Source organism: Elgaria multicarinata, chromosome 1 (assembly GCF_023053635.1).
Source record: "Elgaria multicarinata webbii isolate HBS135686 ecotype San Diego chromosome 1, rElgMul1.1.pri, whole genome shotgun sequence".
Taxonomy (NCBI): domain Eukaryota; kingdom Metazoa; phylum Chordata; class Lepidosauria; order Squamata; family Anguidae; genus Elgaria; species Elgaria multicarinata.
Window position 1 is genome coordinate 40,406,570 of NC_086171.1, and position 12,823 is coordinate 40,419,392.

Sequence of the window (12,823 nt, forward strand, 5' to 3'; positions counted from 1 at the left end):
GTAAGTTTAGGGCAAGAGAGGCCATGCGGCATACACAGCCGTATTCTCCAACTGAGCAGGATGGCCAGGGACTGCTGCTGCTTCTACGCCAGCATCTGCTGACTGAGGCGTTCGCCTCCCTCTGCCTAATGGTAGGGCCGGCCCAGGCTGTCACCAGCCAGCCATCCTGGAGACTTTGCCTGTCTTCAGCCCACCCTAAAAGCTCTCAGATTAAAAAGGGCATATTATGGGATGATTGTGCAATCCTCTCGGGCTTGCCACCTCTGTGCTAGTCCTTACCGGCTGCAATGACTGCTACTGCCTCCCAGCACAATTTCCCAGCAATAGAGATGGTGGAAAGGTGGTGTAGCTGTCAATTCTCGTTAACACTGAAGGCACTTTTATCCCACAATGTTTAAGGCACTCTAAGAAAGAACAAAACCGAAACAAAAGTTAGGCCTTACAAAGCTTTAATGGAGGTGATAAATATCTATCATAGCTATACCACTTCAGACCGTGGGTGGGGGAAACACATGATTAAAAGTTCCTCCATATAAAAAGTTCCCTACACTTAGAAAGCTAGCATCTCAAGGTGACCTGACCTAGTCTAGACATCTCCTTGACATGCTATTTTTATTGGATGATTGGTTTGGAAATGGTCCTTTTTCCCCTCCAGGGAGGATTTCATGCAAGACACACACTCCCTGCAGTCTGAAGAGGTACAATCCAGATTTACCATCCGTCCTACTGCTTCTGAAAACCAGGCCTAGGACAACCTTCTCCAGCTTAGTGCCCTCCAAATGTTTTGGAATACAACTTCTATCATCTCTGACCATTGGTCATGGTTTCTGGGGATGATGAGAATTGTAGTCCAAAACATCTGGACTACAGATTGAGGACAGCTAGCCTAGAAAGCTGAAGCTAGGATGTACAGCAACGTTCAGCATCCCAGGAATGTGAGCTCTTAGATATATAGATAGATAGATAGATAGATATTGAAAAAGGGGGGCAGGTACAATTATAGTTCTCATATTTGTGCAAAGATTGAAAAGATGTGGAATAGTGAACCTAGCGAAATCGGCCCGATCTATACCAAGCAGGATATAACACTTTAAAAACATTATGAAAACGGTATATGTAATGTGTCCTAGCCCTGAACAGTTGTCATAACCATTATAAACCGTTATAAGCAGTAGTGTAGATCCTGCCGAGGTAATCTAAGAGAATCATTCCAAGATAATCTAAGAGTACGAAATGTCAGAGCTGGAAAGAGCACTATGGTCCATCTAGTCAATCTTTCTGAAAGCATTGTGGGGGGGGGGGGGGTGAAGGTCCATCAGTGGACATCCAGTGGCTAGACCTAACAAGGCCACCGGCTAGACCTCCTGCCAGATGGATTGAGCCCGCCTACGCTGATGTAACCAAAGGTTTACCCAGGCTGCTTACTCCTAGGCAATCTGTTCAAGTACTAGTACAATTAGAAGATTATTCCTTATTGGCCAGGCCAAATCTTTTTGGCTGCCATTTTGTGGCTGTTAGTCTTCTCCAATAAAAATGACGCTGGAGGGCAGCCCTTCGCTTTGCAGTATGCCAGCCTCCCATTTTTTAAAAAACAACAACAACACATTAAAATATTTTAAAATATTAAAATAAAAATCAGGAGAACCAAGAGAGGTGTTCATGGTCACCACGTCGGAGATCCTATAAGAACTTCCTCACTGGACCAAAACCAAGGTCCAACAAAAACCAGACACACTTATTGAACCCACTGGTTGGCTGCTGCCTTGTTATTTCAGGGTGGAGTGAAGGAAGAGTGTGCAGTATGTTCCAAGCCTCTCTATGCAGCGGAGCGCATGACCGTCCAGAACGTTCCTCTGCACCATGCATGTTTCTTCTGCAAGCACTGTGGAAGGAAGCTAAGGTGAGCCCCAAGACCTAAGTGGGAAACTGTGGAACAAGTGTTGCACACAAACATGATTCCTTCAACTTCAACAACAACAACAACAACAACAACAACAGCAAAATCAATCATAAATAGTTCTTTCTGAACATTGTCCGCAAGATTGGTTTTGTTCAGGGTTGTTGTTACTGTTTTTAATTCATAGAATAGTAGAGGTGGAAGGGGCCTACAAGGCCGTCGAGTCCAATCTCCTGCTCATTGCAGGAATCCACCTTAAAGCATCCCTGACAGATGGTTGTCCAGCTGCCTCTTGAAGGCCTCTAGTGTGGGAGAGCCCACAACCTCCCTAGGTAACTGATTCCATTGTCGTACTGCTCTAACAGCCAGGAAGTTTTTCCTGATGTCCAGCTGGAATCTGGCTTCCTTTAACTTGAGCCCGTTATTCCGTGTCCTGCACTCTGGGAGGATCAAGAAGAGATCCTGGCCCTCCTCTGTGTGACAACCTTTCAAGTATTTGAAGAGTGCTACCATGTCTCCCCTCAATCTTCTCTCTTTCTCTTTCTCTCATATAAAGGAATGGCTGCCATTCACTCACATGGGGGGAAAGCTGCATTTAGCAATCACTGGGGTCAGAGATAAACTAGGTGACCTCTGTGTTTATTATGGAAGCAGGTTTTTGCCTCCTCTCAATTGTGTCCCAGATTTTAGCTTATTTATTTTGTCCCATAGAATTCAATGGGGTCTATTCACAATATACCTAATTCTTACCTGCTTAGCCCCACCCTTTCATCTGCATATTCCCACCCCTGGGTTTTCTTTCTCAATGTGATGGAATCCTGGGAATGGGTGATTGTGTTGTGGATCAAATGCAGTAACAGTATTCTTTCTGGTGTTTTGCAGTTTGCTCAACTACGCAACCTTCCGCGGTGCATTCTGTTGCAAAGTTCATTATAAACGCCTTGCTGAGGTTCAAGGAAGGAGCCAAGAGGATGACACCAGCATCGGTCAAAAGCATCAGCAGCTGCAGATCGGAGTGCCGCCGATTCCAGCCCTGGAGTCTAAGAATAGAAATAATCAGACAGGAAGGATTCTGATTAGAGAGAGAATACAACCAAGGCTTTCTGGTTTAGATCCACAGGTTAGCCTGACAACACCCAAGCAAACAAGACAACTGAACAGGGAGAAAGCTTCACAGAACCAGTTGGCCAGAACTATTTGGTTGCCTTTAAAAGAAGATGCTAAAGATGGCACAGGCAGAAATCTTTATCGATCTGAAACAAACAAGAAACTGATCCAAGATCCTATATCGAGTCCACACAGACAAAAAGGAGCAGGTGAGAAACCCCACAAGGCCCTGGGAACTGCTCAGTTGGAGAAGAAGCAGAGCCTATTACCTGGAGTCACATTTCCAAAGAAAGGGAAGCATGTTTCGCACTGGGTTAAAACAGTGGGTGGGAGCAGAGATCTGGGAGTGGTGGAAAAGAGACTGTTGTTTATGGATGAAAGCATCTTAGTTGCTCGAGCCAGGAAACAAGGACCCAGCATATTGGAAAAGGCCAAGATGCTCCAACACAACTCACTCAAATGGAAGAGGTGTGTCCCTGTGGTCTCACCTCTAACATCAATCCCTCCAAAGCCTTCATCTGTTGCTTCAACACCCTGCTGCTCAGAAACATATAGAACAGAGAACGTAACTAATTTTCCTACTACAGAAGTTGCTGTGGTTGATCCTCCCAGTCTTGCCAAAGTTCCTTTTGCAGGTAAGAAGCCTCCCAAATTTTCCTCCTCTAAGGGTGCATGTGATGGAAGGAAAGACAAGCAGATCTTGGAGAGAACTGAACCTCTTCCTAAAGCCAGGATGAAGTTACCTGCACTGGCACCACCAGACAGCAAAGACAAGAGGAAGCTTCCAGAAACCGGCAAGAGTAACAACCTAATTGCTCTGGTACTTGAAGAGGTGGAACAATTGAGTGATGTCAACAACAAACCAATGGAAGTTCTCAACCCCTCACAGATGAAGCCTGAAGCTTCAGTATACCGACCCGAACACAAAGAGGAGAAAGGCAATAAAACAGAACATGACAACACGGCAACAGCTTCTTGTCTTGATTCAGTGGAGCAGCAAAGTGAACAGTCCTGGGTAGGCCGGAATGAGTTTCCTGAGGAACAAAGGCAAGTTGTGTACCCAGGAAGCCTTCCGACACCACCAGAAAACCAGTTTTATCCTGAAACCCATGGTGAGGAAATAGAGAAAGAAATGCAGACAGGAAGGATATCAGACAGCTTTGAGACTCTCAACTGTATTTCTGAGCAGGCCTCCCAAGACACCAAACCTGAGCTGGGAGATACCACTTCCTCTATAGGACCAGAAATGGAAGGTGGCCTTTCAGTAGCCAGCTTACAAGCAGATGACTTTGAAAATATGGACTTTCCACCCAGAGATAACCCACACGATGCCACTTTGACCTGCAACACAACAATGTCTGCTTATGAAAACCCAGAATCAAGTAGCTCACCTGTAAAAACAGCCAACACAAATGGAGAATTACCAAGAAAGGCCAGCAGTGAAAATAATGTTCAGCTTATGCCTCAGGAAGATGCTTCTGGCAGAACAATCCCTCAAACGCCTACTCCTCAGGTCAAAGAGCCAGAGGCATCCAACTCCTATGAGGTCCCAAATTGGACTGTAAGCCAAGTGACAGGAAATGTAAATGTGGATATGAAATCTCATGGAGATCATGGCTCAACAGTGCAGGCAGCCAGCAGCAAAGGTACCACCGCTTATTCCGCCAAAAAGCAACCATTAAAAAAAGACAGGAATCCCTTGGCTCACTTTTTTGCTCCCAAAACTCATCGTAGTGTTCCCAAACAGGAACCAGCAGCAGAGACGACGAAAGCACGTAAGACTCCATCTGCCTTGGCCACGTTGTTTGGATACTCTTCGGATAAAGGCAAGAATCAGAAGGAAAGGCTAGAGAAACCATTCGCAAAGCCTTCAGAGGAAGTAAGTGATAAAGACCAGATAGAGGTTGCGTGTTCCTCAAAGCTTGAAACTTCCAAGAAAGAAAGTGCCTCGGAAATCATTATTCAAAAAATAAGTTCAGAAACGGGCCTACAAGATCCAGAAGAGAATTATGTAAGCCACTCAGACAATGGGCAAAAAGATAGTTCTCCAATCTTGGACAGTGCTAAAGCCTTTGATGCCAATGCACTTCCTACAAAACTGGGCACAGATATTTCATGCAGCATTGAAGCTATGTCTGGAATGGACAGCCTGGAAGTTCCCAGACCATCCATTTTGAATATGGAAACATTTGACAACTCTCAGAATTCTCTACCGACTATAGAGCAAATCTCAAAGTGTCCTGTGGCCAGCTCGGTTTCCACCAACTCTGAAATAAATGTTTCCTCTAGAGGCGATCTTTATGATCAATGTGTACGTAAGTTCCCTGAACAAGCCAGTTTGGACGGTCAAGATGTGGAGCCAAAGGCTAGAAATGTTTCTTCATTAAACCCATCCAGAGAAGACAAGGCTCAGTTATTAGACTGGAGCCATCAAGTGCCTGACATGCTTTTAATTTCTGTGGGTGTAGACAGATCAGCAAAGATGCAGGGAAGATTTCCACAGTCCATTCCTGCTTTGGACACAGCAAATGTGCCGATGAAAGATGAACCTTGCTCTGGTTTGAACTTGTCAGAAAACCCCATGCATGTCAACAGCCCACATCAGTTTTCAGAATCTGGGCCCTTTACAATGATCAAAGGTCTGTATAACGAAGATCCACCAGCCACTGGAAACTCTGACGTGTTTCAGCATTCTGACCCAGTGTCTTGCCGTGAGATCAGGGCAGATAACTTTGCACCAGATGACCACGTTGAACAAGCCACGGGAGGAAATCGCTCTCTCCCAATGTTTTCAACCCACCAGCATATCCCAGAACTCCTTAGAGATGTCACCCAGTGAAAGAAGAAAGAGCAGCTGCAGCAGAAAGACCTCTAGAAGATCCGATGCTAGCAGAAGAGAGCAATCAGACATTACGAAACCTTCCATAATGTTCTTTGAAACTCAATGCTTTGTACCCTGAAGGTCAACTCCACACACACACACACACACACACACATATAAAAACAGACAGGGGTGTCGCAAACCAAGAGGGGATCTACACTGCGTACTGAAGGCACTTGTGTGCGCCTGCAGTGCGCCCCCAAAGCGACTGTGTAGATCCTGCCCTAAGAGGCGGAGGAGGAGGAGGCTGGGGAATCCGGCCGCGTCCTTGCCGCCGCCGCCCACCTCCCCGCCGGCCTCCTGCTGCCGGCGAAAGAGCCACTCGGCGGAAGAAGGCGGGGCGGAGAGCAGAAGAAGCTCTCCGACCCGGGTGGCTCTTTCGCCGGCAGCAAGAGGCCAGCGGGGAGGTGGGTGGCGGCGGCAAGGACGTGGCCGGATTCCCCAGCCGCCGCCTCCTCCTCCGCCTCTTCCTCCACCTCTTAGGGCAGGATCTACACAGTCGCTTTGGGGGCACACTGCAGGCGCACGCAAGCGCCTTCAGTACGCAGTGTAGATCCCCTCCAGTTCTCTGCCTAATACATAGGATGAGATGGTAACTTGCAACACCCCACCCCACCCTGATTTAAGCCAATCTCTTTCAGCGGTAAGTCCTCTATTTGAAGGCCTGCCAGAGGACCATCCTCTATTTGAAGGCAACCTCTATTCGAACTATTGCCCAGTCCACGTCTGGTCTAAAGCTAAAGAGCCAGAAGGAGGGAGAACAGCAGGGGCCTTGAGTAGCCCATCGACATTTAGCACCTTGATAGCAGGCTGAAGAGTTACACAGGTCACCTAATAACAGTCATCCCCACTATGAAGTTGTATTTCCATTTAAATTACAACAAGGACTTATAAATTTGCATTTATACATGAAAATTTATACAACTCTTGTGCAAATCTGTGGCTTCTTTTGTCCTCTTTTTTGGTGAGGCAGAAGTGGCCACCCTGCCCTGATTCCATGTACAAAAGTCACCCAAGACTGTGTCCTCCACTGCAGCAGGGTAGTTGAGTGCGTGCAAAGCAGGTCCCATGGTGCACGTACAACTCTGTCTATTCTGTGCCTCTCAACATCTGCTGCCTGTGGCAGCCGCCCCACTCTGTCCAACTGTAGGGCTGGCCCTAACACTGATGATTTATTGTCAAAACATATTTCTTGCAAAGACCTGAGGGCAGAGCATAGGTGAGTCTTGGACCAAGACCAGCGGGCAAGCCAAGTCCCCTGGTTGGTCAGGCCACTGGGTAAGCCATACCTGAAATTTTTATAGCAGTCAGGCTATATTACATGACCTTTTTCTGGCCTATAGCTGTTCAAGAGGATTTTTCTTTCTTTCTCTGCTAGTCAGGTGGTTGGGGCTATCCTATTGTTCCTTCTCACTTATGACCAGAGCTCTAGTACACGTGCTGAATCCTTGCTTTATATCTCATAGATCACAGGTTGAGGACGGTGAGTTCAAATACTAACATACACCCATTCCTTATTTTTTTAAAAAATGTGTTGAACAACGATATAACAGTTGATCTGTTCTGAGCCATTCACAAGAGCAGTACAACACATGTAAATCCACTCTTGACTCCCGTCTTGTTCAGAGCGGTGGCGGGGCGGAATTCTTAGCTAGCATTCCTCTACAAAAAGGAAATTACTCTCTCTAACCACTTGAGGAGCCAAAACCCTCTTCCCAAATGCCAGATATAACACATTACAAGGTGCAAAAGGGAACAATTAAATTTTGCTTGGCCAATCCCAAGAGATGTAAGATGACAAAAATCAGCTGTGAACCTCGCCAACCTGCATTCACAGGACCAGAGCACGTGCTTTGCATCTGATTGTGGTATCAGATTTTAAATAAATAAATGAATGAAACTTTTTCTATGCACAGAAAGTTAAAAAGTGAGAGTTTTCGGCTCATGCTTCCCTAAGAAATTAGACGTACCAAGACTGCATTTACAGGATAAGTTTCCTTTGGGAAGTTTCCTGAAGACTCGTGGTGTCGTCATAAGAACCAGTCTCTTTACAAATGAAAGGCATTATTAAAGGGGTTCATAAGAAAACTAAGGGTGTGCACTGCCTTGGTCTCGAATCCCGAATCTGAGTCGAAGCGGGCCGATTCAGCCCACCTCGACCCGAATCTTGCTCGGGACTGCATTGGGCCACCTTAGGCCAAAGTAGCTGAAGCGCTTTGGGCCAATTCGGCATGATGGCCAGCCGCTGCCCTCCACCCGCCCACCAGCTAGACCTACCTAAAGCCTCTGTTTGCACCACTGAGCCGCCCATCCTCCAGGAGAGCCAAGACGGCCTGCCGTAGACCTACCATTGCAAACTACGGCAGCCAGAGATTCTGGGAGGGGTTGGGAGTGTGGTAAGAGTTAGGGGACAGAACTGGGTGAGTTTTACCCAGCCTGCCATGTTCCCCCTACACTACCCTCTGCCCTCAAAGTGCAACCAGGGGCGGCGCTAGAGAGGGGCAGGGGGCCCAGCGCTTCCCCAAACAATGAGCTCACCACCGCACTCGCTACCCCATGGCTGGACTCCCATCATTACTAGAAGGAAAGGCTCTTTTCACATATACGAGTGCAATTCATATATTTATTTATTTATTTTATTTAGAATATTTATATACCGCTCCCCATTGAAAAATTTCAGAGCGGTGTACAAGACAAAATGAAAATTAAAACAGAATAATATATTATCCTCTCTGTAGCTCTTCTACAGTTCAACTGCAGCTGTCAAGTCAACACATTTGCTACACATTTTGCAGCTACTGATACATACTTTTCAGGATGCCCACAGGCCAGTGCCCAACCACTGAAGGGGAAGGGGAAGCATCTGACAATGCAGGAGGAGAGAGAACTAACTCAATTCATTATTGATATTCCAAGTGCCTAATACTAAAAAAAGAAAAGAAAATGAAACGAAAAAAATGAAATTCTAACCACAAAATTAAAATTAATTTCTTCAGTTATTCATTTTCCCCAGGTTGCGCACTCTATATTATGAATGTACCATAGTGTTCTGTAACTTCAAAGAATACTTATTGCTTTCAAAAGTAGACTTGGCAAATCAGGGGAAGAAAATTAGAATCCTTCAAAGCGCTCTCACTCGCTCGCTCTCTAGTTTACTCTCATCTGACTCTCAAAGATGAGAAAATGTGCAGTGTGCTTTATGTTCACCACCAGTTCCACACACTTGGGATTAAAGAGTAGGCTTTTCAGGATACATGACATGACTCCTTCTCCTCCTCCTCCTCCTCTTCTTCTTCTTTTAGGAGGTCTGAAGGGCGGAAGAGGACCACCCTAACTCCCAGCAGTATAGGCAGGGACAAAACAATTGCCAAAGTGGGTCTGCCACCCCCCATTATGCCCACCTCAGCCTGAGCCAGGGGTCTCTCAGAACACGCAAGACACTCTTGAGGCCTAGGAAATAGGGCTTCAGTCCACTACACCCCATTCCAAAGCCTCAAGCCTGAAATTGTAAGCAGTAGCAATTAACCAAGCAGAAAGCTCTGGATTTAATACCAAGGCTTCCTTGGAAGGAAGCACATACACAACTCTTGAGGTAGGTATTAAGTTTATTTACAGGGAAAAGAGGGAAAGGAGTAAAAAAAAAGGCATACAAGAACCAGAGTAACGTTTGGAAGCAACACTTCAGGCAGAAAATAGCAAAAGTTGCCTACACCTTTTGCAAATATGTATGGAGCTGTGTAAAGATCCATACTTAAGTATGGATCTTACACAGAACAGGGTCCAAAAGGTAAGACTCAACATTCCAAGACCAAGGCATTCCACCAAGACTAGCCTCCTTAGCCAATCACTAGCTGGATAGCTATCCCCGGCTCCCTGGCAGGGGGTAGAAAATTCTCACCGAAGCCCAGCTGAAATCATTCACTGGCAAGGGTTTTGCTCCAGCCTCGAGGTCAGAACAGCACAAGATAACACACACATGGTTTAACAGGAGCGAACAGGAAACTGAGTTTTTACAGGCAGCTAGATAAAAAAAAATGGATTTCTTGACAGAAGGGAATTCAAGCACACACACACCCCAAGCTTGGAAGTAGTCCATCCTGCCCCCACCCCATACAATACAATGAGCAATTCTTCCATCTCTTCTGTCAGAGGCCCTTTCAAAAATTTGCCAGTGTGTCCACCCATTTTCTTTCTTTTATATATTTTTACACTGCTCTCCAGTATGAAAGCTCCATCCGATGAGCGTTTTATTGCAGGCTGGGCACTCATGGAGTTTGATCAGGTCCCTCACATGACGTCGTCTGCCTCCCGCGCGCCTTCTGGCCTTCCTCGCAGGACAAAAAAAACCCTTGTTAAGTCCGATGTATTTTTAAACTTGGAATTGCTGCTCTCTTCTGCTTTGTGAAGGAGAAGCAGCGTCAATTGAACAGCGGACTCAATGGGCCTCACACTTGTTGTGTACTTCCTCTTTTGAAAGAGGAAGTAACTGAGGAATGAAAACACGGGCAGAGAAGCGAAGGTAGGGAGTGTGTTAACTGCTGGTGTGATGGAGCTTTGAGGTTCCCACAGGAGTGTACAAAAACCAAAAACAAACGGGAACTAAATGGCAATGTATCAAAAATAAATATAAACTAGCAATAGACATAAAGAAAAGTAACCACAAAGCATGTTACTAAAGGTACTGAGAAACAAAAGAATCTTAACTTGCCTTCAAAAAGACGAAAGGGAAAGAGCCATACAAATTTCCTGTTGGAGAGTATTCCAGAGTTTCAGGGCTACAACTGAGAAGGCCTCGCTCCTTGTGAAGAAACAAACCAATCTTGATGTAAGATGGAACTTCAAGCAGGTCTTTATTAGTCAACCTTAAAAGTTGGTTGGTGTCATCTGGGAGAGGATGTTCTCTGGGGCCGTAGCTAGATGGGGCTTCATCCAGGGTGATTCCCGGGATCATCCCTGTGCATCCCGGGATCAGGGAGGGATGATATAGCCCTCCCCTTTGGCCCCGGTTTTTCTGTGGTCCCGGGCTGAGCCGGAGACCGCGGAACATGTGGCCAGGTGCTGCAGGTTGACCCAGCCCTGTGCAATTCCTCACGTGGAGCCAGGAGTGCTGCACCCATCAGAGGTAGGGTGGGGGGAGTGGGGAAAGTAATTTAAATTTTAAAAAGTACTTACCTTTTGTGCACGAGCGTTCGTGCGCTGCTGGCCCTTTACTCCAAAAAAAATGGCGGACACAACGCCTCTCCTTCTGAGGTCGTCGCATGTAAACCGAGGAGGGATCTTGCGTTAAACACAACACGAGATTTTCCCTCCTCCCTTGAGGGATAGCAGGTAGGTCTAGCTAAGGCCTGAGTTGGTTAAGAGCCAGGCTGTTTACGGCTTTCTAGTCTCAAAACCTGTCCTTTGAATTGGGCCCCAAAACCAATGAGTAGCGAGTGAAGATGTTTCAGAACAGATGAAATGTGAGCATGCTAATTCAAACCTGTTAAAGCTAGAGCTGGGCCAACTTTCAGAATCCTAAAATACTGGTGCAAATGGGAATGGAGGGGTGGCAGCAAAATCGGGGTGTGTGCATGTTTAAACCCCAGTTATGCCCCCAGAACATGGTGCTAAAAGGGGCCTTTCTGAAGAAATATTTCCCCACAAGTGTAATTAGTCTAGAATAGCCAAACTGTCCGTCTGCACTTCCACAAATTCCAGATGGGGACATGAAAGTGGTGGCCGGGGGTGTGTGTGTGGATATTTACCTGGCCATATATAAAAGTGGATACATTCTGAAGTTTCTAGGCCACTTTCAAGGGGAGGGCTCCCAATGCAGTGATCTAATCTGGAAGTCACTAAACGGAAGCAAGAATTATGGTAACGAAGTCCATCTTCTACGTATAGCTGGCATTGTCAGCCAAAGATAAAAAGCACGTTAGGCCTACCTCTATGTGAATCCTCATATCTAAATTGCTTTTTTCCCCTCTAGGCTAAGCACACCCAGTCTTTTTCAGCCTCCCCTGATATTATAGGAAATTGAAGGCCTCTTGTTGCTTTCCCTGAATCCTTGCCCAGTTTTGTCGACACTTCCTTGAACAGTGGAGTTTGGAACGAAAAGGAATGGATCGCAAATGAGGTCTCAGCCGTGCCAAAAGGACTGGTGCTATATCTCTGAGAAGCAAGACGTCTGGAGGTACAAATCTAAGATGGCATTTGGCCCTCCCAGCCATCCAGAACAAAAAATCAAGCTTTCCTCATTGAAAGCTCAGTACCTCCACTTACCTAGGGTGACCATATGAAAAGGAGGACAGGGCTCCTGCATCTTTAACAGTTGTAATGAAAAGGGAATTTCAGCAGGTGTCATTTGTATACAGTATATGGAGAACCTGGTGAAATTCCCTCTTCATCACAACAGTTAAAGCTGCAGGTGCCCTGCTGTCTTTTAAATCTGGTCACAGTATAGCTGCAGTATAGCTCCTGCAGCTTTAACTGTTGTGATGAAGAGGGAATTTCACCAGGTGCGACATGCATACAAATGACACCTGCTGAAATTCCCTTTTCTATGTAACTGTTAAAGATACAGGAGCCTTGTCCTCCTTGTCATATGGTCACTCTATACTTACCTGAGTTTACACACACACACACACACACACACACACACACACGTGTGTGTGTGTATATATATATATATATATATATATATATATATATGTGTGTGTGTGTGTGTGTGTGTGTGTGTGTGTGTGTGTGTGTGTATATATATATATATATATATATATATATATATATGTGTGTGTGTGTGTGTGTGTGTGTGTGTGTATTCCTATGTCCAATTTTGTAAGCAAAAATGTAACATTTCTGATCAGCTGCTACCATATTTATTATTTATTTATTTATTTATTGCATTTATATCCTGCCGTTTTTCCTCCAAGGAAGCCAAGGCAGCATACATAATCCTC